Raw genomic sequence first — 25623 nt, forward strand, 5'->3', positions numbered from 1 at the left:
CCGCCGACCCGAGGTGCCGCCGCCGTCGCCGCGCCTGCCTCCGCCTTCCTCCGTCGCTTCGTCTTCCTCTTCCTCCGCCTCCTCCTCCGCCGCAGCCGCCGCCGCCGCCTCGAACCAACAGCAGCCGCACTCAACAGCCACCCGCGTCTACGACAGCTGCACGGGCACTAGCCACACAAGCCGCCGAGGACCCCGCGCTATATAAGGCAAGGCCCCGCCGCTGGCTGCCCGCGGAGAACGCCTGATTGCGCGCTCCCAACGCCGCCGGCTGCCGCCAGGGGGCGCGACGACCGCCGGCGAAGACGCCCCTCCCAGACTCCCGCGGGGCAAGCTGCCAACTTCCACACACACCCAGCTAGGAAACCCCGCCCTCACGGCCGGCGCGCTCCCGGGGAAAAAGGCCCGGGCGCGCGCTCGGCGGCGACAGGTGCGCGTGCACCTGCGCGGCGCGATGGGACTTCCAGCCCCAGAGCGCACCTGGAGCCCTTGGCCAGCGAGGCTAAAGGCTCTAGGGGACTCTCCTGGCCCGGCTACTAGGGCTTGACTTATTTGGAGGAGCTGTAAACTTATCTTACTAACTATATCAAACCCACACTTAACAGAACATGTATAAAGTCTTGAGCGCTGAATAAGCCCTTTAGAAGGCTGGGAACTTGGAGGTGAGTTTATAACGTTTAGATTTGGTTTTCATTTTACTGAAATTGCAAAATGGAAAAGATGGAAAATGGCGGAGAACAAGTTTGATACTATGTGTTTGCTGCTGTTTGACCTTGGGTTGCCTACTTTACCAGAACATTGCTTGGTTATTGGAGAAAATAAAACCAATAGAAAATATGGTGAGAACATCTAGCAAGTCAACAAAATATAATTATTGGCTCTTCCCGCCCTTTTCTTTGGAAATAAGTTCTCCCGACTCATCACAAAAGACTTGAAATGGAAGCCGAGTGTGGTGGCACACGCCTTTAATCCCAGCACTTGGGAGGCAGAAGTAGGATCATGGCTGTGAGTTTGAGGCCACCCTGAGACTACATAGTGAATTTCAAGTCAGCCAGGGCCAGAGTGAGACCCTACCTCGAAAACGCAAACACAACATTGTTAATGGAAAAATTACTCTATCAAAAACTTCAATCTGCCAGGAGCAGTAGTATAAACTTTTAATCCCAGCACTTGGGAGGCAGAGGTAGGAGGATCGGTGTGAGTTCAAGACCACCCTGAGACTATATAGTGAATTCGAGGTCAGTGAGACCCTACCTCAAAAAAAAAAAAAAAAAAACTATAAGAATTAGCACACTTTCACGCGACCAAATTGTTTAATAACACTCACAAGGCTCCAGATGGTGCTGGAAACATTGAAATAAACTCAACATACCATAGCCTGTGTACCTTAAACATATCCTGTATTTCTTGTTAATTCCTATTATTTTTGTTACATGGGTGTGAACTGAAGTTCCTGAAAAACAGTGCTACATCTTTCTCCAACAAATAGATCTCCTCTAGGAAGGGAATGTTGCAGGATCAGAGCCAAATTGCCTGCCTTTAGCCCCTTAATAACCATTTATTGCCCACCTCTGTGTCTGTCCCAATACCCTGATGACTATCATTTGATCAGGTGTGATCCTTTTTGGACTGTACAAAGAGACCCCCAGCTTACTACCAACCCAAGAGCTAAGAATGTCATCAGATAGCATCTGAAGCCTATGGTAGAGATTTCCCCACTTTGCTATAATTGATGCTTCAGCCAGTATATTTGAAAAGTGTCTTAGTTTATGACTTTATTTTATTCTGCAACTAATTTTTCTTTAATTGCTAATTCATCAAAGCATATAATCTGTGGCCCCAGGCCATGGTAGCTCATATATTTGGCTCCAGAATAAGCTGCCTCTTATTTCTGTGAAGTGAGAGCTGTGTCTTTTGCATCAATAGGGGCTAAGAGTATTAAAAGTATATAGAAGTGGGCTGGAGAGATGGCTTAGCGGTTAAGTGCTTGCCTGTGAAGCCTAAGGACCCTGGTTCAAGACTTGATTCCCCAGGACCCACGTTAGCCAGATGCACAAGGGGGCGCATGTGTCTGGAGTTTGTTTGCAGTGGCTAGAGGCCCTGGCGCGCCCCTTCTTTCTCTGTCTCTTTATCTGCCTCTCTCTCTCTCTCTCTGTCACTCTCAAATAAATAAATAAAAATGAACAAAAACATTTTTTTAAGTATATAGAAGTGTGTGGTTTGTTTACTATGTCATGATTGATATTTTGCAAATGTAAATTACAGAAATGTTGTCTGTTCCACTAATGTTATCTCCTCTATCACACATCCCTAACCATCGCCATAAATACATGTTATAAATAACAGAATGTGCTTTGTTCACATACACTCCACTCTATTCAGACCTGAACCAGGCCCAGTATATCTTGGCTCCCTTCATCAGCTTGCTTGCCTGCCTTCTACAAAGCAAAAGAACTGTACACCCACATCATCATAACCTACTATCTAACATTATTCAACACTTCATGATCCTAATACATACTGGATTAGAAAATGAATGAATGGAAGTTCTTCTTAATTTGGAAGTAATAAATGGATGAGTTCAAGAAGTCATGATTTCATGATCAATTATAGTGCCGGAGAGAAGGCTAAGTGGTTAAAAGCACTTGCTTACAAGGCCTGAGGATCCAGGATTTGATTCCCCAATACCCACATAAACCCAGGTTCAGGGTGCGCAGAGTGGCATGTGTATCTGGAGTTTGGTTTCTCTGGTATGGTCTCAGTCTCTCTCTCTCTCTCTCTCTCTCTCTCTCTCTCTCTCTCTCTCTCTCTTTCTCTCTCTGTCTCTCTCCTCTCAAATAAATAAATAAAATGTAAAAAAAATAATAATAATCCCAGCATGATATGGGAGGTAAAGCAGGAGGATCAATGTAAGTTTAAGGTCAGCCTGCCTACATAGTGAATTCCAGGCTACAGAATAACACCCTGCCTCAAAACAAAAAACAGGTTTTTTTTTGGAAATAGCCTAAATGTCTATCAGTAGAGGACTGGTTACACAAAATCTGGTCTAATCATCCAATGGCATGATATGTAGGTATAAAAGACATGGAGGAAGATAGGCCTACTTATATGCTATTATCTCTGAGATAACTGAAGAGTTGATTGCAAATAATAAAAATAAAAAAATAATAATATTAGAAATTTCTGTGTTGTACCATATACATGATATGCCTTTTCGGGAATGCATGTGTACAAACTTTTGTGCTTATAATACAAGGAACTGAGCTGGACATGATGATAAATGTCTGTTGTTCCAACACTTACTAATTTGTTAACTAACTGATTAAATAAATGAACAAACAAAAAAAAAAAATAAAAAGATTTAAACAGGGCAAACATAAAACTCTGTAGCTCTAAGTCCAACAACTCTAGCCAATGACAAATCTCCAAGTCTGATAATTCTAGCCAGCAACAAGTCGAGTATTTCAATTCCACCCCTCCAGCTAGGCTACTCACAGTCCTGGAAAACTTCATCGGGACCAGCGGCTTTCCTTAGCAGACATCTCATGGTCCCAGCATCTCCACTGGGTCTCCACTGGAATCCACAGTTCATCCTCATGGCCCCATGGGTTCTCTATGCAGGCATTCAGCAAACCTGCTTCACACTGCCCAAGCCATTTCCAAAACAGAAGACTGCATTGCAAACTCAATGACCCTCTGTTTCCTGCATTTTTTATACTCCCCAATACCAGGTAGGGTGCCAATTTGTTAGTCCAGGGGGAAATAAAGCAGACTTTGAAGAACAGGACACAGTTCTTAAGGACTCAGGCTGCTTCAAAAGAGTCCACATTATTCCAGTTGCCCCAGTGCAGGTCAGCTGGCCCAATCTCAAAGGTTGAAATCTCTCAATTGCAGCTAATGGGCAGCAATTCGCCCCCCAAAATTGTTTTTTCCTGTGACATCTCCCTCTGCTCACACCAGTTCATTTCCATGCAAAGCAACCCTGCACAACTTCTCAGGACATGGACATAACAGCAAGCTTTTCACACAATTTGCCTCTAGCCCAGTCCAAGCAAAGCTCTTTCTCACCCTCTTAAACCATACCTCACAATCCATAGTTTTTATTGCATTCAGGTCTTTCAACTTTGACTAGAATAGTCCATGAAGCTGTACTTACAGCACTGCAAGGTGTCTCTTAGGCCACAGTTGCAAATCTTTCCACATTCCTCTAGAAAATCAGCTCCAAAAGGCAAAAGCCACACAGTCAGGTGTCTAGCAGCAATCCCACTCCTGGTACCACTTTACTGTTGCAGTCAGGTTTGCATTGCTGGAAGAAATCACCCAACCAAGAACAACTTGTGGGGAAAAAGAGGTTTATTTTGGCTTACAGGCTTGATGGGGAAGCTCCATGATGGCAGGGGAAAATGACGGCATGAGCTGAGGGTGGACATCACCCCCTGGCCAACATCAGGTGGACCATAGCACCAGGAGAGTGTGTCAAACACTGGCATGGGGAAACTGGCTAGAACACCATAAACCCACCCTCAACAATACACTCCCTCCAGGAGGCGTTAATTCCCAAATCTCCGGGAACCCAGCATTCAGATCACCTAAGTTTATGGGGGACACCTGAATCAAACCACTGCACCATCAATCCTTTTTTAGTTGGTTTTTGTAAAGGATACAAAGTCAGTGTCCAGATGTCTTTTCTTTGTCTCAAGGATATAAAGTGTTTTTAGCATTACTTGTTGGTAAGACTATCATTTCTCCATTTTTGTCTTTGCTTCTTTGTCAAAAATGAGTTTATGAAGCCGGGCATGGTGGCACATGCCTTTAATCCCAGCACTCGGGAGGCATGGGTAGGAGGATTGCCATGAGTTCAAGGCCACCCTGAGATGACAGAGTTAATTCCAGGTCAGCCTGGACCAGAGTGAGACCCTACCTCAAAAAAAAAATAAAATAAAATAAAGAGAGTTTATGATATTTAAGTCTAGTTTTGGTCTTCTTTTCTGTTCCAGTGATCTATTTGTCTTTTCTTTTGTCAGTTTCACCTGTCTTGACAGCAAGGTGGGGTCAGTTCTCTAACACTGTGGTTCTTCTAAGTTACTCTAGAGTGCTACCTTTCCATAAAACATAGAATCAAGTTGTTCATATCCACAAAATAACTTGCTGTAATTTTTTTGTTTTTTTTGTTTTTTTGTTTTTTGATTTTTCAAAATATGGTCTCACTCTAGCTCAGGCTGACATAGAATTAACTATGTAGTCTCAGGGTGGCCTCAAACTCTCAGTGATCCTCCTACCCCTGCCTCCCAAGTGCTGGTATTAAAGGCAAATGCCACCATGCCTGGCTATGATATTTTTTGTTTTGTTTTGTTTTTCGAGGTAGGGTTTCACTGTAGCTCAGGCTGACTTGGAATTCACTATGTAGTCTCAGGGTGGCCTCGAACTCATGGTGATCCTCCTCCCTCTGTCTCCCTAGGCTGGTATTAAAGATGTGTATGATTTTTTATTGGAATTGTATTGTGTCTAAATCATGTTGATAAGCATTGACGTCTTGATGACAAGCATTGACGTCTTGATGACATGAGTTTCTTTTTTCATGAGCATGGAATAGTGTTCTTTTTATTTCATTATTTGATTTCTTAGAGTTTTAAATTTTCCTTGTATGTATCTTTTTCTAAGTTTTTCCATTCTTTATTTGTTCTTTTTGTGTGGGCAAGCATTTCCCCCATAAACTTAGGTGTTCTGAATGCTGGGTTCCCGGAGATTTGGGAATTAATGCCTCCCGGATGGAGTGTATTGTTGAGGGTGGGCTTATGGTGTTCTAGCCAGTTTCCCCAAGCCAGTGTTTGACACACTCTCCTGGTGCTATGGTCCACCTGATGTTGGCCAGGGGGTGATGTCCACCCTCAGCTCATGCCATCATTTTCCCCTGCCATCATGGAGCTTCCCCATCAAGCCTGTAAGCCAAAATAAATTGATGGTGCAAAACATTAGTTGTTGGCACTATTTACAGAAAGAAATGGTAAGTCCAAAACCTTAATTCTTCCATGCCAATCAGGACCATCATGTGAATGTCTGAGCCCGTCTCTGGAAAGTGGTTGAAAATTTGAGTAGGTTTTTATGAATATGAAGCCTTCTGTCTAGTTTTGCCCTTGCTGCTGCTGCTGCTGCTGCTGCTTCTTCTTCTTTTTTTTTTTTTTTTGAGGTAGGGTCTCACTGTAGCCCAGGCTGACCTGGAATTCACTCTGTAGTCTCAGGGTCTCAGGGTGGCCTTGAACCCACAGCGATCCTCCTACCTCTGCCTCCCGAGTGCTGGGATTAAAGGCGTGCGCCACCACGCCCGGCCCTTTATTCATCTTTGTTCAAGGAAGGAAAATGACTAACATCCTAAGATACAATATCATCGCTTTATTCAGGAGATAATCAAATGCTGTACAGAGGGCTGGGAAGATGGCTTTGAGGTTAAAGACACTTGCTTTCAAATGCTATACATGGCTGATACTGACAAACAGTTATGTATAAACTTATGTAATTCTAATAGCTACATTCTCTAGAAAAGACCTAGTCATTGTAAACAAGAATAAGAAACCAGAGCAGAGTGTGGTGACACACATCTTTAATCCCAGCCCTCAGAGGCAAGAAGTAGGAGGATCAGTAAGAGTGCAGTCAGCCAGTGAGGCCCTATCTTGAAAAAGCAAAAACAAAACCAAGAGAGACGCCAGGAGGATACGTTATTGACTCTGGTATTTGAAGCATGTGTCCCATTTTCCTTAGTAGTGAAGGCATCCTCAGGTGGATGTTGACCCTTCAGTAGGCGAGGAGGTGGCAGTGGCCACACAGAAACCATGCTTCTGGCTGAACCAACACACAGCTCAGCAGTAGGCCTTGTTTAATTCCTGGAGGACCCAGCATTTGTTATCAGTTGCCTGCTTGAGTGCAGTATACTCTTTGATGAGCCTGTCAAACTCCTCTCCAAGGACCTCATAGGTGTTTAGGACCTCTCTTGACTTCTCCATAGCTCTTGTAGGAGAATGGCTCCTTCCAAGCTATCCCTAATGAGACGATGAACTTCAACTTTCTCAGCAATGTATGTGTCAGACAAAATCTTTAGCTCCTCCATCCTCTGTTTATGCATAATGCGCTGCACTTGATTTCCAGGTACTGGGCATGGATGCAGTTTAGTTCCAACTGAGTCTTTGGCAGATGCTCCGGAAGCAGCCTCTGTAGCAAGGCAAGGCAGCGGAGAAGTCCTGGAAGTAGGGGGCGCTCTTCTTCTCCAGCAACACCAGCTGTTCTTGCTTTTGGCATCCAGGCACTGCTGCTTCTCACCTACCAGGATCTCTGCCGCTTTTCACACCTTAGCAGCCTTCGGTGAACACGGTCAGTGTCTGATTTTGGATCATGGTAGCACAGCAGAGTGAGACATTCCTCTTGAGCTGCTCCTCCACTTCTAGCTGGAGTCCAGGTTCTCATCCACACAAAATCCTCTGAGGGTGACAGGAGTTCCTTAAGGTTAGCTTTTTCCAGTCCTAGTAGTAGAGGTATCCCCCTCTCCGGGCTAGGACCTGAGAGCAGTGTCAGTTCAGTCAGGAGCAGCCACTGATCAAGGGTCTCATGAAAGTTTTTGTCTTCTGAAGTTAGATTTGTGTCTTGTGTCTTCACACAGCAGTCTACAAGCAGCTCTTGGATGACTATCTGTAAAATTTTGGACCTCAACCATGTTATCTCAGGCAACAGAACTTCCATGCCTGAGCCTGCTCCTTTGCTGGGGTGAGGCTTAAGTCACTCATTCACATGCTGTAAGAGACTCTGCAACAGCTGGCTGAAATATGGAGTTTATTTTAATATATTTTATTTATTTATGAGAGAGAGAAAGAGGCAGAGAGAGAGAGAGAGAGAGAGAGAGAGAGAGAGAGAGAAATGGGCTCACCAGAGCCTCCAGCCACTGCAAACTATCTCCAGACACATGCGCCCTCCTTATGCATCTGGCTTAGGTGGATCCTGGAGAGTGGAACCGGGATCTTTTGACTTTGCAGGCAAACGCCTTAACTGCTAAGCAATCTCTCCAGCCCTAGGTTTTTTTTGTTTTGTTTTGTTTTAAGATTTTATTTGTTTATTTGTTTGTTTATTTATTTATTTGTTAGAGACAGAGAGGGAGAGAAAGAGGGAGAAAGAATGGGTACACCAGGGCCTCTAGCCACTGCAAATGAACTCCAGATGTATGCGCCAACATGTGCATCTGGCTTATGTAGGACCTGGAGAATGGAACCTGGGTCCTTAGGCTTCACAGGCACATGCCTCAACTGCTAACCCATCTCTCCAGCCTAAAATATATGTTTTGTAACTGTTCCTCTTCACTCAGGTTACAAGGAGGAAACTGCTTGCTACACACTTGTAGTATTTCCATCCTTTTTCCAGGTTAACAGAAGTCTCCAGATGCTGTTTGGTTTCTTTGGTATTCCTATCTCTCCTCCCAGCTTCACTGGAAGCTGAGGCAGGAGGACCTGATGTCTGAAGCCAGCCTGGACAACATGGTGAAACTCCTGCCCCATGTCAAAACTACAACTCCCATCATATATATTATACGTATTTTTTAATGCTTTTTTGAGGTAGGGTCTCACTCTAACCCAGGCTAACCTGGAATTCACTATGAGATCTCAGGGTGGCCTCAAACTCAGGGTGGTCCTCCTACTTCTGCCTCCTAAGTGCTGAGATTAAAAGTATGCACCATCAATCCTAGCCTCTTATACATATTTTGATAGATATCTTTATACCTAAGGACTCTGGGGCACATGCTAATATAAATGGCACTATATTTTTATTATCTGATTCTACTTGTCCATGGCAGATATATGGGAACATGATTGTTTGTTTTTGTTTTGTTTTGGTTTGGTTTTTGGTTTTTCAAGGTAGGATCTCATTCTAGTCCAGGCTGACCTGGAATTCACTATGGATTCTCAGGGTGGCCTTAAACTCATGATGATCCTCCTATCTCTGCCTCCTGAGTGCTGGTATTAAAGGCGTGTGCCACCACATCCAGCTATGGGTTACCTGTCCCATTCTTAAGACCACTACTCTTTGGGTAGTCCCTGAATATTGATTTGTCCTAGTGGCTCCCTGGATTCATGTCCTTTTGGTGGACAAGGGTCCCATGGGCTGTTTCAGGATCGAATGATGCTGAGCCCCAGTATCAACTAGGAAGTCTACTGGTTTCCCCTCCACCTTCAAGGTTACCCAGGGCTCAGAGAGGGGACATGAGCCCTGATGCCCTCAGACACTGAGTTCTCCTATCTCCAGGACTTTAGGATTTTTGTCTCTCTGTGTTTGTGGACATTCATTTTTCCAATATCCCATCTCTTTGCAATAAACACATTGGTCTTTTTGGAGATGGGAATCAGTATTGACCTTCCCCTATCAATTGTTGGGCTGGTTTACCCCTGTTTCTCCCATAAGCCATGTTTTTTAATGCCCTTGGGTCAGAATTTCCCATGGCAGCCAGTAGTATTTTAGCCAGGCCTCTAGTCCATTTATCTTCTGGAGTCTCTCTATTATTATAAGCTTTTTCTGCTATTTCTACAAATTCTGACATCTGCTTACCCATGAAACCACCCCGTCATTGTAGTTTTCTGCAGATGTTTGTTACTGCCTGGTTGACAAAAGCCATGTTCACGGTAGACTGGTTTTCTCTTGCTTCCGGGTCCAAAGGCATATAGGTCCAGTAGGCTTCTAGTAGCCTCTCTAAAAAGTCCATGGGCTTTCCTCCTTACTTTGTATAACCTTCCCTACCTTAGGTAAATTTGTGGGCTTCCTAGAAGCCTCTCAGAGACCCCTCCATCAGAATCTGGTGGTAGGCTTTGAGTCTCTCCTTACCTTCAGGGCTGTTGGGGTCCCAGTCAGGGTGGGCTAAGGGGAAGGCTGTGTCCATGATAGCCTGTACAATCATGGGTTGGCCATTAGGTCCAGGAACTAGCTTGTGGGCAGTGGCTAGAATCGGTTCCCTTTCCTCTGTTGTAAAGAGAACCTGCAAAAGCTGCTGATAGTCATCCCAAGTGGGCTGGTGAGTTATTATTATAGAATCTAACAAGTCTAGGAGGACCAAGGGTTTTTCTGAAAACTTTGGATTCTGCATCTTCTAGTTATACAGATCACTAGTAGAGAAAGGGATATGGGCCCTGAACTGTTGGCTGTCCTAATCAGGGGATGCTGGTTGCTCGCAAGGGCAGTGCAACAGCAGTGGGGTCTGCCTGTCTCTCAGTCTGGGCTCACATATGGGGAGGACTGATCATGTTCCTTCCTCTTCCCCGGGGCCCTGATCGGCAGCTACCACTTGTGGTATAGGTTCTGGCACAGGGGCAGGTACGTAGGGAGGCAGGTAGAGGTCCTCCTTGGGGGAATAGGGGGGCAGGACTGCCAGCTTATGATCCTCTGGCAGTTTAGATTCCTTAACAGGCAGGATGGCTGGGGCTGGTGGCAAAAAGGGGCTCAACCAAGGAGGGGAGCTTTCTACCAGGTATTGCCAGGCTGTGATGTGTGGGACCTGGTCAGGATAGCCAGGACTCCCATACATGATACTTTGAACTTTATAAATGGTGGGGAGATGGAAGGAGCCTCCCTCTGGCTATCACACATTGAAAGTTGGCCATTCATTCATGCAAAATATGGTTAGTTTCCCCAACCATACTGTTAAACCTAGATTGTCCCCCAGGCATCTGAAATCCTTGAAATGTGACTGGACTAGGACCAGTGGGGTAGAACTGGTTGCCTGTCCCATAGTACCTTTCAATAAAACATTCAAGAAACCAGAAAAGGACAAATAAGACACAGACACAAAAACAAATATCCTGAGAAGCAAAAAAGAAACCAAAACACTGCAGACAGTGGCCTATCCCATAAATGGGCTCCACCAGATGGGCACAACCCATCAGCATTTACCAAAACCAGAGTCAAACTGGAGCTTTCCAGCCCCACCAGATGATAGCCTATCCCATGAACAGGCTCTGCCAAATTGGAGCATCTTTGGAACCCCCCGGCTTCAAGGTAATTACTGGCTCATCAACCTTATCTCTGTGGGCCTCCAGATTGCACCCTGATGCCAGATTTACCGAAAATGAAACAAAGAACAGGGCAGAACAAAGACACACAGTACAGAGGAATGCCCCAACTCACTGATTGGTGGAAAACCAAATGCTCTCCTGGAAATGGTCCACTACTGAATCTGGGGGTGGGGGGTGAGGGGGTCTCCAGTGATCCCGGACGAGCCTCCAAATGTAACGGTCTGAGAATTGCTGAAGAAAGACCTCAGATTCAAATAGTATGTAAAACTAAAGAATGTTTATTCTGCAGAATCAGCCAGCCTGCAGAGGTCAACCATTCATACAAAATGATGGCCCTGAGAGGAGCTCACAGGCTCCCTTTAAGCATAGCTAGAGGAATTTTGGTGGGCTTAGGTAAGTTTTTTTTTTTTTTTGTTTTTCAAGGTAGGGTCTCACTCTGGCTCAAGATGACCTGAAATTCACTCTGTAGTCTCAGGGTGGGCTCGAACTCTCAGCGATCCTCCTACCTCTGCCTCCCGAGTGCTGGAATTAAAGGCGTGTGCCACCACGCCCGGTTTAGGTAAGTTTTAAAATGATTGACTAGGCAAGCAGCAATTACAGTTGTACATCTCTGATTGGTTGGGACATAAGGGTTGCAAAAATGCATGAAAGGGACATCTCCAGGAACTGACTCAACCCCTGGGCAGTTATCTTTTCTGGCCACATGTCAAGATCATTGTTGATTAACAGCCTGCACTTTCTCAGAAGTCTTGTCTGCCTCTCTGGGAAACTGGAACGTAGGCCTAGTTAGTATAGCACCTTATTGAAACTTGTCATGGTGTCAGTTTGGTCCCTTCATACATACATATGTGTACATAATGCACACCATTGTTATTGCTATTTTAATAAAATTGTTACGTTAAATTCAATTAATAAGAAAGATAGAATTTTCATTATACCTTCATATGTTCTTTCTTTGTTGCTGTTCTTTATGAAAATCTGAATTTATGTCCTGTATTATTTTCCTTATATCTAAAGAAGCTTTTTGTTGTTGTTGTTTTGAAGTTGGGTCTCACTTTAGTCCCAGCTGACCTGGAATTTACTATGTTGTCTCAGGGTGGCCTTTCTTTTTACAAATATTTTTAGCCAGGCGTGGTGGCACATGCCTTTATTCTCAACACCTGGGAGCAGAGGTAAAAGGAGTGTCATGAATTTGAGACCACCCTGAGATGACATAGTGAATTTCAGGTCTGCCTGGGCTACATTGAGACTCTACTTCCAATTATTTTTAAATTTATTTATCTTCAAGTAGAGGGAGAGAATGGACACACCCATGCCTCTAGCCACTACAAATGAACTACAAACGCACATGCCACTTTGTGCATTTGGCTATATCTGGGCACTGGGGATTTGAAATCAGGTCTGTAGGTTTTGCAGGCAAGTGCCTTAACCACTGAGCAATCTCTCTAGCCCCTGAAGAATTTCTTTTAATATTTCTTATAAAGCAGGTCTATGGGCAACATATTTCCTCCATTTTATCTGAGAATTTCATTATGTCTTTTCCACTTCTACATGGTACTTTTACAAGGTAAGAATTCTAGTTGGGTGAAGGTTTGTTGGTTCATTTGTTTTGTCTTATCACTGACCTTTTTTTGTGTGTGTGTGTGTGAGGTAGTGTGGTGTCTTACTATGCTGCTCAGGTTGACCTCAGTTTGTTTTGCAGACCAGGCTAGCTTCCTGATCTCCCTGCCTTTACTTCCTAGGTGCTGGAAGTACAGGTATGGACCACCACATCCAGCTTGTCTCAGAACTTCATATATCCACTTCATTCTCTTCTGGTTTGTATACTGTAGCAGACAGCTTCAGGTTCACTGAGATGAACTTCCAGACCAGGCACAGCTATGATAGAAGGGATTTATTGAAGCTTACAGATCCAGGGGAAGTTCCATAATGGCAGAAGAAGCTGCCCTGCTTTCACAGGTCCAAGCAGAGAGAGAGAAGCACAAGCCAAAAAGCCACACAGCACAGCACAGCACAGCACACTTCAGGAACTCCAGCTAGGCATACTTTGCATATCTTTAGATTGGAATCTCATACCCACTACCACACCTGAGGGCTGGACCCTAAAATCCACCCAGTGACACTGCCTCCAGCCAGGAGGCTGCAGATCCAAACTACAAGCTAATAACACATTGAATGTATTAGGAGCCATCTATTCAAACAACCACATTCCACCCCCCTGACCCCCAATAGATTTAAATTTATCACATATTGTAAATTGTATTTGGTTCATTTTCATAGGTCCCCACATTCTTGACCAACTTAAGATAGTGAGTCCTATAAAATCAAACAAGTTAAATACTTTCAACGTATAAAGGCACAGAGTAAACATTTTCAACTGGTATAAGGGATAGCAAGGAGAGACTAAAACAATGTAAACTAAACTACCATTAAACTTCTGCAGTTCAGGACCAACAAAACCAGAGACTGACAGTCTCCAGATTTTCCAATTCTGTACCTCTAGCTGGGCAGAGTAGCCAGGGAAAACTTCCATCCTAGGCTAACAGTGCACTCCATGGTAGCCCTTGCACAGTCCTGCTATATCCCAAACATCTTCCAGTCTCCATGCAAACCGTGGTCCATCTTCCAAAGGTTCTTTCAGCCTATCAGGGTCATCATGCCCTGCTTAATTCCACATTAGTGGTTCCTGGAATCATGTGCACTTCATGACCACTCCATGCATTTTTCATGCTTCCAAAACTAATACCAGGTATGCATGATACAGTCATATTCTTAATTCAGGGATGAAATAAATCATAACCTTGAAAATCAGGTTCCTTTTCCAGTCAACTCTTTCCAAAAAAGTTTGTATTTCTATGATAGTCTTTCATCAGACATCCTCTCCATTGTTTTAATGTAAAGTAGTTGGGCTTCCTTAAGATTGCTAATGTGTTGAAAGTAGCAGCTTCAGTAACCTAAAACCAGTCTCAGTGTCTGTAATTTTAACTTCCTTGAGGTTTTCCAATTTAAATCTTAAATCTCTCAGTCCAGTATCTTTAGCCAAGCATATCAGGCCATTATAAATTTAACTCTCTGGGCCTGCACAGCAGGATGCAGCTAACCCTTATGCCAATAGCCCAGTTCCAATAAAGTCCTCTACAGTCTTTCCTTCCCCTTAGAAAGCTCTAGAAAATGACTCTCTCTCCTTCTCCCCCCTCCCACTTTATCCCTGTCAAACAAATTCAAATAAATAAAATAAAAGGGGTTGGAGGGATAGCTTAGCAGTTAAGGCACTTGCCTACAAAGCCAAAAGACCCAGGTTTGATTCCCCAGGACCCATGTTAACCAGATGCACAAGGTGGCATATGAGTCTGGAGTTCATTTGCAATGGCTGGGGGCCCTGGCATACCCATTCTCTCTCTTCCCCCCTCTTTCTGTCTGTCAAGTAAATAGATTAAGAAAGAAAGACAGGAAGGAAGGGAGGGAGGGAAGGAAGGAGGGAGGGAGGGGGAGAGAGAGAGAGAGAGAGAGAAAGAAAGAAAGAAAGAAAGAAAGAAAGAAAGAAAGAAAGAAAGCAGGCAGGCAGGCAGGCAGGCAGGCAGGCAGGCAAGCAAGCTAGCTCTGGAAAGTAGAATGTAAAGGGACACAATAGACCAGGTTAAACATCCTCCTCTGCATCCCTTGCCTTTAGGCACATACAATGGAGGCCACTACCCAAGTTGATATTCCTGACAGATAAAGGAGAAGTTCCAGGAATCATTATCATATGCCTTATTCCAAAATGCAGGTGTTTTCTGTTACCTAAGGAATGGGATGAAACCTCTGTGCAATGTACCATGACCTTCCTGTACCTCTCTGTTTCTAAATACCTTTGTGATTACATAGCATGGAATGTTTCTTGCCTCAGTTCTGTATACGGGACCTATATAATGAATACCTTGTGACTTTTTTTTGTAATGACCCCCCTTTTTAACAGTAACTTAATGTAACTTTGTGGTTTAGCTTCCATCCTATTTTTTTTTTTGAGTCTAAAATAAGTGAAAAAAAAATAATTTCAATTGATGACTATGGAGTTAGGAGCAGTGGCACATTGCCTCAGGAGACTGAGGTAGGAAGATGAAAGTTTAAGATAAGCCTGGGCAACACAGCCATAACCTATCTCAAAATGAAATTTTTATTTTTTTTATTTTCACAATTTTTATTAACATTTTCCATAATCATAAAAAATATCCCATGGTAATACCTCTCCCCCGGCACTTTCCCCTTTGAGATTCCATTCTTCAACATATTACCTCCCCATCTCAATCATTGTACTTACATATATACAGTACCAACCTATTAAGTACCCTCCTCCCTTCCTTTCTCTTCCCTTTTTATATCTCCTTTTTAACTTACTGGCCTCTGCTACTAAGTATTTTCCTTCTCACGTAGAAGCCCAATCATCTGTAGCTAGGATCCACATACGAGGGAGAACATGTGGTGCTTGGCTTTCTGGGCCTGGGTTACCTCACTTAGTATAATCCTTTCCAGATCCATCCATTTTTCTGCAAATTTCATAACTTCATCAAAATGAAATTTTTTAAAAGTACTCTTATTTGGTAGTAGACCAATGCCTGGTTTCAACATCCCCTCAAAAAAAAAAAAAAAAAAGACAGAATGTGGAGGTAATATTTACTTATATCTATAGTTTTTTTTTACATCATGTGTCCCAATTTTTTTGTTTTGTGTTTTCAAGGTAGGGTTTCACTCTAGCCCAGGTTAACCTGGAATTCACAATGTAGTCTCAGTCTGGCCTCAAACTCACAGCAGTACTCCCACTTCTAGCTTCCAAATGTTGGAACTAAAGGTGTGTGCCACTACTCCAGGCCTAAATTTCTAGTACTTAACATCTGAACCATGGGCTGGGGAGATGGCTTGGAAGATAAAGGCACTTACTTGCAAAGCCTGCCAGCCAGAGGTTCACTTCACCAGTAACATAGACAGATGCATAGAGTGGTGCATGTGGCTGGAGTTTGCCTGCATCAGCAAGAGGCCCTGGTATACCCATTCTCTCTTTCTCTCTTAAATAAAAATGTATTTTAAAAATCTGAACTCCATTAACACACGTTTTAAGAATAGAGTATTCATGCTGGGTGTGGTGGTGCATACATTTAATCCCAGAACTTGGGAGGCAGAGGTAGGTGGATCACTGTGCATTTGAGGCCAGCCTGAGACTACATAGTGAATTCCAAGACAGCCTGGGTTAGAGTGAGACCCTATCTTGGGAAAAATAAAATGGAGTAAAGAGGTAGTAAAACAAACAACACAAAACCATCACCCAGGCATGTAGCCCAAACCTTTAATCCCAGCACTCAGGAGGGAGAGATAGGAGGATCACTGTGAGTTGGAGGCCACCTTGAGACTACATAGTGAACTGGGCTAGAGTGAGACCATACCTCAAAAAATCAAAACAAACAAACAAAAATAAGCATCACCCAGGAACACAGTGAATGTGTTCAGCATAACTAGACACACCTGATCTTGATTCCCTAAAAAATTCTTCCCTGGAGGGCTGGAGAGATGGCTTAGCAGTTAAAGCGCTTGCCTGCGAAGCCTAAGGACCCGGTTCGAGGCTCGGTTCCCCAGGTCCCATGTTAGCCAGATGCACAAGGGGGCGCATGCGTCTGGAGTTCGTTTGCAGAGGCTGGAAGCCCTGGCGCGCCCATTCTCTCTCTCTCCCTCTATCTGTCTTTCTCTCTGTGTCTGTCGCTCTCAAATAAATAAATAAATAATTTTTTTAAAAAAAAATTCTTCCCTGGAGCACCCTGAGATGGCAACACTCTAACAAGGAAGACACTGCATAACCAAACTTCACAAAATGTTTAGTCACTTGAAAGAAACACACACACACACACACACACCATCATTAAAGAAACTTGTATGTGCACTTCACAAGAAGTATTACAAAATTACCAGCAAGAGTTTAATCGCCCAGTTCTGTCACCATAGAAGGTGGTCCAGTAAATGACCACAGCAATTAGGGAAAACCCTTGCCAGGGTTCCCATAGGAACTCACTGCCATCCTCATCATTTCTGGAAAACACACACACACACACGACTCAGGACATTCTTTAGCTAGTGTTAACATGACATTATAATGGTGTGTAATCCTGATGCAGTAAACCCAATGTTGTTGAGTTTTAGATTTCAGCAATACAAAGACCTGAAACTAAGCACAGCCAGCAAAGAAATCTACCACATGATGTCCCTCAATCAGATCTTGGAGCGGGGGTTAAAAAAAAGAGTCAGGAGTACAGAATAGGGGAAGTCTACCCCACACTCCCCTAACAACCTCCAAAGTCAGTTCTAGAACCAATGCTGCCCAAGGCCACGGAGTCGGAGACACAGCAGCCCTTCCCCAGAGGTGCTGGCAGGGATGGCCATGGTTGTGGTGGTTGTGGTGGTCGTGATGGTGGATATGAGGGAACAGGGGTGCAGGGCAAGTACACAGCTCAGGCTGGGAGTGACACTGATCCCCCCAAAGCTGCTGGACAGTACCCAAACACCCTTGAGCCACTCCTAGCCTGGAACTCCAACCTGGGGAGGTGAGGCCAAAGCTGGGTGCCCAAAAAACTCCCGCCAAGGTACCTGTGGCTGAGACAGCTCCAGGAAGTTGGTGTTGTCAGTGGCATGGCAATGTGTGGCCTGGGTGCTCACAGACTCTCAGTCTGGTGTGGGGAGCCCGCTGTCTCCCTCCCCCTCCCTCTGTCGGTCCCTCCATCCCCACAAAGGCAGGCTGCCCTTGCCCCATTCTGTTTTTGCAATGAACATCTTGTGGTTTTCTACAATAAAAGCTAACACTCCCAGCACTTTGGCGCTGTATACTGAGATCCCAACCTCTAGGGTACAGCTCTGGTGCACCAGTTTCTTTCCTTTCTCTTTTCTTTTCTTTCTTTTTTACCCAATAAAACTTTACTTCACATTCCATGAGTGGATGGTCTTACTTATGTGACACCAGACTTCATAACAGGTCATAAGCCAAGCCTCAAAGTTCCATACTGTCTGCACTTAGCATTCTCAAACTTTCATCAGAATAATCCATAAAACTTGGCTTACCACTCCAGAAGGCATCTTCAGTTGTAAGTACCAAGTCCATGCCCATTCCTCCAAAGCAAAGGTTCCAAAAGATGAAAATCCACATAGTCAGGTTCATCTCATCACAAATTGTGGTACCAACTTCTGTAGCAGACAGCTTCAGGTTCACTAAGATGAACTTCCAGACCAGGCAGAGTTATGGAGGAAGGGATTTATTGAAGCTTACAGATCCAGAGTAAGTTCCATAATGGCAGAGGTTGGCCTGCCTTCACAGGTCCAAGCAGAGAGAGAGAAGAGCACAAGCCAAAAGCCACACAGCACACTTCAGCAATGCCAGCTAGGCACACTTTGCATATCTTTAGATTGGAATTTCAAACCCACCACCAGATTTCAATCGCCCAGTTCTGTCACCATAGAAGGTGGTCCAGTAAATGACCCTAAGATCCACCCAGTAACATTGCCTTCAGCCAGGTGGCTGCAAATCCAAACTACAAGCTAATAAAACACTGAATATATTGGAGGCCATATATTCAAACTACCACATATACTTTCTGAAAAGCTGGATAAAATTCCACTCTTTGGGGGCTGGAAAGATGGCTTAGCAGTTAAGCGCTTGCCTGTGAAGCCTAAGGACCCTGGTTCGAGGCTCGATTCTCCAGGACCCACGTTAGCCAGATGCACAAGGGGGTGCATGCATCTGGAGTTCATTTGCAGTGGCTGGTAGCTCTGGCGCACCCATTCTCTCTCTCTCTCCAACTATCTGCCTCTTTCTCTCTCTGTCACTCTCAAATAAATAAATAAATAAAAATGAACAAAATTCCACTCTTTGTTCCAGTAACCATAAGATATTTTTTCCCATGGGATTTTTCAGCCTTTTTTCTTTCCCTTTTTATTTTATTTTATTTATTTGAGAGAGTGAAGCAGGGGAAAGTATGGGCACACTTGGGCCTCTAGCCGCTGCAAATAAACTCCAGAAGCATGCAAGCATGCACCACCTCGTGCACCTAGCTTTACATGGGTCCTGGGGAGCTGAACTAGGGTCTGTAGGCTTTGCAGGCAACTACCTTAACTGCTGAGCTATCTCTGAAGCCCTCTTTTTGGTTTTAATTGACATACAATATTTATACATACTTATGGTATACAGAACCATAACCTGATGCATAACTAAGAACATAATGACCAAATCAGGGTAACTGACATTTCCATTTCCTCAAGCATTCATTTCTATGTGTTGTTATCCTTCAAGCTAATCATTTTTAATTATTTTAAAATATATAATAAATTGTGTACAGAATAGTGACTCTGTTGTGCTATGGAGCTGGAACTAATACATCCTAGCTAGTTATATTTTGGTATAGATTGTAGAATTTTGTCTTTATCTCTGAAAATGCCAAGTGATGTGTTTTTCTTTCTCTTTTCTCTCCTGTGTGGTTCTCTGGACTTCCTGAGTCTGTGATTTGGTGTCTGGCCTGTAACTTAGTTATTATTGTTTCCAATATATCTTCTGTTCCTTTCTCATTTTCTTCTTCTGATAACCACACTGTCCATGTGTAACATCTTTTTAGTTATCCCACAGTCTTTGGATGTTTTGTTCTATATTTTTCAGTTTTTGTTCTCTTTGCTCTTCAGTTTTAGAGATTTCAATTAAAATATTTTTAAACTCATAAATTCTTTCCTGTTATTTCCAGCCTACTAACAAGCCCCCTTAAAGATATTCTTGTTTCTGTTACAGTTTTCTTGCTTTTTTATTCTATTTTATTGTTGAGACATGGCCTCACAGTGGTCCCAGGTTGGCCTACATCCTCTTGTCTTTGCCTTTTGAGTCCAGAGCTTCTAGGAGTGCCAACCACGCGAAAGCATGGTACTGTGTGTTTGATCTCTTGCTTTTCTTTGTGATCTTTTTTTTTTAATTTTTATTTATTTATTTATTTGAGAGCGACAGACACAGAGAGAAAGACAGATAGAGGGAGAGAGAGAGAATGGGCGCACCAGGGCTTCCAGCCTCTGCAAACGAACTCCAGACGCGTGCGCCCCCTTGTGCATCTGGCTAACGTGGGACCTGGGGAACCAAGCCTCGAACCGGGGTCCTTAGGTTTCACAGGCAAGCGCTTGACCGCTAAGCCATCTTTCCAGCCCCTTTGTGATCTTTTGAGAAGATTTTCATTCCCTTCTAACACTGCCCACCTAAGGACTACTTAGTGCATCAGCACTCCCAGCACATTAGTCACTGTTTTAGTTCCTAGTCTGATAATTTCAGCTTCTGACCTTGTGTATTTTTGATGCTTTGTTCTGTCTTCAAATGGTGCCTTGGTTTTTTTGTTTTGTTTTGTTTTGTTTTTGAGGTAGGGTCTTGATCTAGCCCAGGCTGGCCTGGAATTCACTCTGTAGTCTCAGGGTACCTCAAACTCACACTGATCCTCCTTCCTCTGCCTCTAGAGTACTGGGATTAAAGGTGAGCACACCAGGCCTGGCTTAAATGGTGTTTTAATTCAGTTTGGTAAGCCTTATAAGTTTTTTTTCTTGATAGATGGACAAGACATATCAGGAAACAATAACTGTTCTAAACAAGCCTTTAAACATGCAGTATTAAAGTACAGGGAAGAGACATTCTGTAATCATAAAGGCAGATATCAAGGGCTGGAGAGATGACTTAGTGGTTAGGGCTTTTGCCTGCAAAGCCTAAGGACTCATGTTCTACTCTCAGATCCCACATGAGCCAGACAAACACACACATGAGGTGGCACATGCATCTGGAGGTCGATTACATTGGCCGAGGCCATGGAGCACTAATTCTCTCTCTTTCTCTCTGTCTCTCTCCCTCTCTCTCTTGCACATTAAAGAAAAAAAGGCCAGTCTGTTGGGCTTGCCTCAAAAGAAAAGAAAAAGAAAGAAAAAATAACTCTCAGTCTGGGTGTGGTGGTTTGTGCCTTTAATCCCAGCACTTAGAAGGCAAAGGTAGGATGATAGCTTTGAGTTTGAGGCTAGCCTGAAGCTACAGAGTTACAGATCAGCCTGGAACCATGTTTATCTGGCTTATGAGAGTATTGAAGAATTGTATCTGGGATCTTGGGCTTCATAAGCAAGCTCCTTAACCACTAAGCCATCTCTCCAGCCCATGTCATAGAACTTTTAACTCTCAGATTTGTCCAATATGGGCCTCTAGTAATTCACCAACTATAGGCAGATTTCCCTACCCAAGCCCTGTTTCATGTGTTTGTTTCTACTTTTAGAGTCAGGTAAATTGTGACTCCCTTAGGCACCTGTCTTTCTGTTCCATCTTGGTGACAATGGGCAGTGGTTTTCCTTACCTCTCTTATAGATCCCAGAAAAGTTCTTATTTATCTACTAAGCTTCTTACTGGACATTAACACCAATGATATTTTTCAAGCTCTTTGTATGCAGAGCCAACATTGCTAGGGTGAGCTTTTAGTATGTATGCATGTTCATAAGAGTGTAAGCACATTTATGTGGGCAGGTATGCATGCTGGCCAGAGATCAGTATCAGGGGGTCTTCTTCAATCATTCTCATTTATTTATATGAGAGAGAAAGAGGCAGAGACAGATAGAAAAAGAGAATGTAAAAGGAAGGGAGGAGGATACTTAATAGGTTGATATTGTATATATGTAAGTACAATGATTGTAATGGGGAGGTAATATGATGGAGAATGTAATTTCAAAGGGGAAAGTGTGGGGGTGGGGAGGGAGGGATTTACCATGAGACTTTTTTTATAATCATGGAAAATGTTAATAAAAATTTAAAAATTAAAAAAAAAAAAAAGAGAGAGAATGTAGCCAGGAGTGGTGTCACACACCTTTAATCCCAGCACTTGGGAGGCAGAGGAAGAAAGATTGCCATGGGTTTGATGCCACCCTGAGACTACATAATGAATTCCAGGTCAGCCTGAGCTAGGGTAAGACCCTAGCTCAGAAAATAAAAAGAAAGAAAGAAAGAAAGAAAGAAAGAAAGAAAGAAAGAAAGAAGGAAGGAAGGAAGGAAGGAAGGAAGGAAGGAAGGAAGGAAGGAAGGGAGGGAGGGAAGAGAGAGAGAGAGAATGGACACAACAGGGCCTCTAGCCAATGAAAATAAACTCCAGATGCATATGTTAACTTGTGCTAACATGGGTGTTGGAAATCAACCCTGGGTAATTAGGATTCATAGGCAAACACCTTAATCACTAAGCCATCTCGTCATCCCTATCATTCTTCTCATTTGTTGATATAGGGTCTCTCATCAATTCAGCTAGACTAGCTTAGGCAGCAGGCCCAGACATCTCATTTATATCTCCCCAGTTCTGAGATTACAGACATTCTGCCATGCCAGGCTTTTACATTTGTACATGGGATCTGACTCAGGTCCTCTTCCTACACAGCAAGCACTTTACTGACCAAGCCATCTCCTCAGACCCATATCTTTTTTCTTTTTTGCTAGCTATAATTTAGTCATCCAAATTTATTTATTAATTAGCCAATTGTCTAATAACTTAAAGGTAGTTAAGGATCTATGAATTACAATTTTAGTTTAGTTACCACATTAAATTCTTATTATCTGTAGCATTGTAAGAGTTTAATAAAATTAAAACTTTTAAAATTAATATCAGGGCTGGGGAGATGGCTCGGCACTTAAGGTGCTTACCTGCAAAGCCTAATGTTCTGGGTTCAACTCCCCAGTACTCCTATTAAAAAAAAAAAAAAGATTGAAAAAAGTGACACATGCATCTGGAGTTCATTTTCAGTGGCTAGAAGCCCTGGTATGCCCATTCTTTCTTTCTTTCTCTCTCTCTGTCTCTCATTCCTTTGAAGTAAATAAAAAAGATTTAATTTTAATTTTTTTTTAATTTTTTTGTATATTTTCATTTATTTGAAAGTGACAGCGAGACAAAGAGGCAGATAGAGAGAGAGAGAGAGAGAGAGAGAGAGAGAGAGAGAATGGGCGAGCCAGGGCTTCCAGCCTCTGCAAACGAACTCCAGACACGTGCGCCCCCTTGTGCATCTGGCTAACGTGGGACCTGGGGAACCGAGCCTCGAACCGGGGTCCTTAGGCTTCACAGGCAAGCGCTTAACCGCTAAGCCATCTCTCCAGCCCATAAAAAAGATTTAAAAAATGAGTATTATCATTTCATTCACCTAGTTACATATATATTATTTGTATATATTATATATGCTAACACACAGATATATACTTAAATATGTATGTATGTATGTATGTATATATATATATATATATATATATTCCTATATGTAAATTGAGTCATAACATAGAAAAAAATGATTATTTAGTTTTCTTTTTCTTTTTTTTTTTAATTTTTTATTTATTTATTTGAGAGCTACAGACACAGAGAGAAAGACAGATAGAGGGAGAGAGAGGGAATGGGCGTGCCAGGGCTTCCAGCCACTGCAAACGAACTCCAGACGTGTGCGCCCCCTTGTGCATCTGGCTAACGTGGGACCTGGGGAACCGAGCCTCGAACCGGGGTCCTTAGGCTTCACAGGCAAGTGCTTAACCGCTAAGCCATCTCTCCAGCCCCTTTTTTTTTTTTTTTTTTTTTGACAATTTCCATAATTGTAAACAACATCTCATGGGAATTCCCTCCCTCTTCCCACTTTCCCCTTTGAAATTCTACTCTCCATCATATCCCCTCCCCCTCTTAATCATCCTCTCTTTTATTTTGATGCCATGGTCTTTTCCTCCTATTATGATGGTCTTGTGTAGGTAGTGTCAGGCACTGTAAGGTCATGGATAACCAGGCCATTTTGTGACTGGAGGGGCATACTGTAAGGCGTCCTACCCTTCCTTTGACTCTTACCTCCTTTCTGCCCCCTCTTACTCAATGGACCCTGAGCCATGGAAGATGTGATTGAGATATTTCAGTGCTAAACACTCCTCTGTCACTTCTTCTCAGTACCATGATGCCTTCTGAGTCACCCCAAGGTCACTGCCATCTGAAAAGAGAAGTTTCTATAACCAAAAGTGAGAGTAGCATTAATATATGGGTATGGACATTAAGAGAAGTGCTTACTGGGAAGTTTGGTGATTATAGTATATTCATTTAGCCAGACAGCAGCAGACTTTACATCCCTAGGGCTCATGACAAACCCTGTGGTAGGTCTTCAGTATCAGGAATGAATTCCTTCCTATGGAGTGGGCCTCCAGTCCAATTAGAGACTGGTTGGCTTATCCCATGACAGATGTGCCACTATTGCACCCATTGGCTCATTTGGCCTGACTGGCCAAATTTAAGGCTTGCAGTGTCCACTATTGATATCTTTACTGGTGATTTCTCTCTCACACATTGAATTGTATGCAGTATGGCTTTATCCAGCTTTCTGTCAGCTGGTCTGCATGGAAGAGGTTATCAGCTCAGTTCCAGCAGGATTTCTCAGTGGCCTTGCAGCTCATGTATGTGGAATATTTAGCAATAACACCTTACCATCTATTCCTGGTGGGAAACCGAGGGCCTTGGCAATGTTTTGGGGGTACCAGGAAACTCCATGACCAATAACTCACTGGAAGGTATCCCATCCCTGGCACTGAAAATTTTTAGTAGCATTCTACAGCTCCTGAGTGTTCCATTGTCCAAAAAACGAGGTTTCCATATGACACCATCAGGCTCATGACTACCCCTGTTGTAGGTTTCAGTATCAGGGATATATCCCTCCCATGGAGTGGGCCTCCAGTCAAATTAGAGGGTGGGGCTGGAGAGATGGCTTAGCGGTTAAGCGCTTGCCTGTGAAGCCTAAGGACCCCGGTTCGAGGCTCGGTTCCCCAGGTCCCATGTTAGCCAGATGCACAAGGGGGCGCACACGTCTGGAGTTCGTTTGCAGTGGCTGGAGGCCCTGGCGCGCCCATTCTCTCTCTCTCTCCCTCTATCTGTCTTTCTCTCTGTGTCTGTCGCTCTCAAATAAATAAATAAATAAATAATTTTTTTTAAAAAATTAGAGGGTGGTTGGTTTTCCTTATAACAGACATGCTACTTTGCACTTGTTAGCTCATTTAGCCTGGCTGTTCAAATATAAGACTTGCAGAGTCCACTGTTGAGTATCTTCAGTGGTGGTATCTCTTTCTCCCATTGAACTACATGTAGAATGGCTTCTTCCAGCTTTCTGTCAGCTGGTGTACATGGAGGAGGTTTTTAGCTCAGCTCCAGCAGGATTTCTTTCTTTAAATTTTTTTTGGTTCATTTTTATTTATTTATTTGATAGTGACAGACAGAGAGAGAAAGAAGACAGAGAGAGAGAGTGGGTGCACCAGGGCCTCCAGCAACTGCAGACGAACTCCAGACACGTTTGCCCCCTTGTGCATCTGCCAAATGTGGGTCCTGGGGAATTGAGCCACGAACTGGGGTTCTTAGGCTTCACAGGCAAGTGCTTAACTGCTAAACCATCTCTCCAGCCCTCCAGCAGTATTTCTCAGTGACCTTGCAGCCCAAGTATGTGGAGTCTTCTGCAATAGGGTCTTACCATCTATTCCTGGTGGGAAACCAAGGGCCTCCAGCAATGGCATGTCATAAATAGCTATTATTATGTTGAGATATGTTCC

At 43.5% G+C, this 25623-nt stretch overlaps 1 pseudogene; it reads right to left on the reverse strand.

The window, feature by feature from the left end:
• Positions 1-6851: 6851 nt before the first annotated feature.
• On the reverse strand, positions 6852-10108 carry LOC101596224 (annotated as a pseudogene).
• Between the last annotated feature and the right edge of the window lie 15515 nt (positions 10109-25623).

The sequence above is a fragment of the Jaculus jaculus genome, chromosome 1, assembly GCF_020740685.1.
Source record: "Jaculus jaculus isolate mJacJac1 chromosome 1, mJacJac1.mat.Y.cur, whole genome shotgun sequence".
NCBI classification, from domain to species: Eukaryota; Metazoa; Chordata; class Mammalia; order Rodentia; family Dipodidae; genus Jaculus; species Jaculus jaculus.